The following is a 4,337-nucleotide window of genomic DNA, read 5'->3' as shown; positions in this document are numbered from 1 at the left end:
ACTCCTTCGGCTGGCCAGGCTTCTGAGGTTCTGCTGCTGAACCACCTATCAGCTGGACAATCAACTGAACTGTTTGTTTGCAATATCAGTTCGACTGATTCAGTTTGTGCGATCAGTTGAGTCTTCAGTTTGCAATGCAAACAGCTCGTAACTGATCCTAGCTTCTGCACACTAAGGTAGATCATTAGTAACACAAAATAACAAGTTTTGTAAACATCAAAACTCAATATTACGAACTTGAAAAGTTTCAATAATATCCATCTTTTTATGATCACAAAACTTGAGCAGTTAAGAACAATATATTCAGTTCAAGGGATAGTACATTCAAACATGGTTAAAAGCTCCCCCTCCAGAACTTAATTAAGGACGATTTGAAAAACAATTTTTTTTTCAGTTTTAACGTAAAAAAAAACTCTCCCTCAAAAACTGTATTGAAAACCTCTTTGAAAAACAGAATTATATATGCTCAGTTGGCAAATTTTAATCATTCAAATAGTGTAGGCAAGAAATCTTGATATATCAATTAAGTCACACCGAAACACAATGGGATAAACATGACGTTTATTTAATCAAATAAACTTCCTAGTATTTTACATTTTATTACATCATGTGAAAGGAAAATTGCTACTACGATAGCATTTTTAAATAACGTCGGTTATCAGTCAGTTTGTGTATGACAGAACTGGATATATCAGCAACTGGTTGCCTTTCACCATTTGAACTGCTGCATGATTGTGAGTTCAATTTGCTAGAGAAACGAGCTACTTTGCCTTGAACTTGATATCTTTGCAGGCTAACTTGTCGAGCAGACTCAAATTAACTCAACTGATGCTGAACCTCATTGACACTACAAGAAAAACGCCCAACGAAAACGTACCTACGATAACGGTTTTTTTGAAAAACCGTTGTCGTAGAGTTCTTAACAACGGTTTTAGTAAAAATCGTTGTCGTAGGTGCGTTTTGACAACGGTTTTTACAAAATCATTGTCTTTTAAGGTGTCAACGACAACGTTTTTCCAAAAATCGTTGTCTTTCAGCGTTTTTTAGGGCAAAAGACAACGGTTCTTGACGTGTTTTTTTGGCCAATGGACAACGGTTTTTGAAAACCGTTGTCGATTAGCGTGTGTTTTTGACAAACAACAACAGTTTTTTTAAACCGTTGTCTATTCGCGTGTTTTTTTGGACAATCGACAACGATTTTTTAAAACCGTTGTCGATTGGCGTGGTTTTTGGACAAACAACTACGGTTTTGGAAAACGTTGCCATATTTAGCGACGGTTTTCGGCAAGTCGTCGCTAATTATTGCAACGCTTTTAGATAAATCATCGCTACTGATAGCGACGGTTTAAATTAAATTCGTCGCATGTCAAAACATGCCACATTTTTTTAAAACCGCCGCTACATTTAACGACGGTTTTCATTTAACCGTCGCAAAATTTAGCAACGATTTTATAATACCCGTCGCTAATTTGAAATTAGCGACGGTTAAGCCAAATACCGCGCAAACTCTCTATAAATATCTCCATTTTCGATCCATTTTCCTCCACAACACATAAAAGTTTTTCTCTCTTACACAATTTTATCACTTCTCACAACACTTAATCTTTTTCTCACTACTTCATAACACTTAAAATTTTTTTCTCTTACACAATTTTATCACTTTACACAACACTTAAAATTTTTCTCACTACTTCATGACACATAAAATTTTTCTCACTACTTCATAACACTTAAAATTTATCTTTCTTACATGATTTTACTACTTTACAACACTTAAAATTTTTTTCTCTTACACGATTTTAGTTTCGATTGTTAGTTTCTTTTAGATTTATTAAATTATTAAAAGAATTTTTTTTTATTTTTCGAAACAACTTAGCGACGGAAATCATGATTAAAGACCGTCGCTAAATTTAGTGACGGTTGTTATATGCTGACCTAGCGACGGTTACGAATAAAACCGTCGCTAACTTAGTTAGCGATGGTTTTCAAAAACCTTCGCAAATTCTACCTACCACAACGGGTAAAAACCGTTGTCGTTGAACGGACTTTCAACAACACCCTTAGTTACAACAGTTTTAAAAATGCTACGACAACGGATAAAATCCGTTGTCGTATGCCGTTTTTGTTGTAGTATGATCTGATACATCAATGACTCGGCGGTATATTGTTGATGATTAACCTCCACTTCAATCATCAAACATCCCAGCATGGCTAAGCTTCGTTTGTGCGTCAGCTGAACTGGTAGGCTTGCAACTGAAATTTTGTTCACTGAACAATTTAGCTGTGCATCTTGACAGATGAAGCTCAGAACCCTGCGGGCTCATTAAAACCCAAAAGCTAAGAGTCTAGAGAATTGGCGACAATGTTAGTTCCAGAACTAAGTTCCTCTCTACTCTTCGCTATGAGCGATATATAAATATTTTCAAATAGTTAGGAAAATAATATAAAGTACTTTTAAATAGCATTTAAAAATATTTTAAAATAAGTTAATTTAAAACACAGTTTTCTTTAAATGTTCTTCTTAGAACAACTAGCTCTGATACCAATTGAAAGGATCGTGTGCTGGTGCCTTTGAAGGCATTTCAAGCACAATATGCTCCAATGAGCTGCAATAGCTCGTGTTCTAAGAATATTAACATCGATGAATTAAATCGAGTTTGGTTTTAAGACCAAGTGGAAAAAACTCGAAGTAATCCTTTGTGAAGAAAGCTGTTATATTTGAAAGCGTTTTAACTTATGTAAACTGAGTAAATAAAATAAAGGAGATCAGTTTTCGCATACATCAGTTTAGTTATGGTGATAACTGAACTGACGGATACTCTAACTGATCCAAACACTTTAAAAACAACAGTTAATCAGTTAAATACACAAGATATGTTTACGGATGTTCAAAGACTTCAACTGCTTCTACGTCACCCCTTCTACCACCTCGGGTAGGATCCACTAGAAGACTTTGATTTATACAACTACTTGTACAAACTCACCCAGCTTAAGACTTACCCACTGCCTAACCGAACTTGTAGAACCCGTAAATTAGACTACGTATAAGCCATGCATAATTCTTGTATTTTAAAATGATTTTATTGCATGAGTATTTAAATGCTTTTCTTTAAAGTTAATTATTTTATGCAGTTGTTTAAATTTTTATCTTTTCAGTAATTCAGTGAGGCCGGACTGGAGTTGGAGTTTCGAGATAAAATTAAAGATTCAGAAATCAGTCAGAGGATCGAATGCTATTTGGGTGATTGTAGATCGTCTTACCAAATCAGCGCACTTCTTGCCTATTAAGACAACTTTCACCATGGTTCAGTATGCAGAGTTGTACATCCGGGAGATAGTCCGACTCCATGGTATTCTAGTTTCTATTGTATCTGACAGAGATCCCAAGTTTACTTCCTCGTTTTGGAAAAGTTTGCATTCGACTATGGGGACGAAGTTGCTGTTTAGCACAGCTTTCCATCCGCAGACAGATGGGCAGTCAGAGCGAGTTATTCAGATCTTGGAGAATCTTCTCCGTGCTTGTGTGATGGATTTCTCTGGGAGTTGGGAGTCGAACTTGCCATTAGTAGAGTTCACCTACAACAACAGCTTCCAGTCTTCTATTGGTATGGCTCCGTATGAAGCACTATATGGCCGTTAGTGTAGATCTCCTGTTCATTGGGACGAAGTAGGAGAGAGAGCAGAGTTGGGTCCAGAGATTATTCAGCAGACTGCCGATGTAGTAGTTAAGATCCGTGATAGGATGAGGACTGCTCAGAGTCGACAGAAGAGTTATGCAGATCAGAGGAGGAGAGATTTAGAGTTTGCTGTCGGCGACCATGTCTTTGTGAAGGTGGCACCTATGAAGGGTGTCATGAGATTTGGGAAGAAAGGGAAGCTCAGTCCGAGATTCATTGGGCCATTTGAGATCCTCGACAGAGTTGGGACGCTAGCTTATCGTGTGGCTCTTCCGCCGAATCTGGCCAGAGTACACAATGTCTTCCACGTCTCTATGCTGAGAAAGTACATGGCGAATCCTTCGCATGTCCTGAACTTTGAGCCGTTGCAGCTTACTCCGAACCTATATTATGAGGACAGACCAGTGCAGATCTTGGACAGGCAGGAGAAGAAGCTTCGGAACAAGCTGGTTAAGCTAGTCAAAGTCAAATGGCTCAACCATTCAGAGGAGGAAGCTACATGGGAGTCTGAGCCAGAGATGAGGAGTCGTTACCCCGAGTTATTCGGTAAGTTTTAATTTCGAGGACGAAATTTCTTTTAAGGGGGGGAGAGTTGTAGAACCCGTAAATTAGACTACGTATAAGTCATGCATAATTCTAGTATTTTAAAATGATTTTATT

This window comes from Primulina tabacum, chromosome 13 (assembly GCF_025594145.1).
Source record: "Primulina tabacum isolate GXHZ01 chromosome 13, ASM2559414v2, whole genome shotgun sequence".
Taxonomy (NCBI): domain Eukaryota; kingdom Viridiplantae; phylum Streptophyta; class Magnoliopsida; order Lamiales; family Gesneriaceae; genus Primulina; species Primulina tabacum.
The sequence above is the reverse complement of the archived record's forward strand: the minus strand, read 5'-3'. Positions refer to the sequence as shown.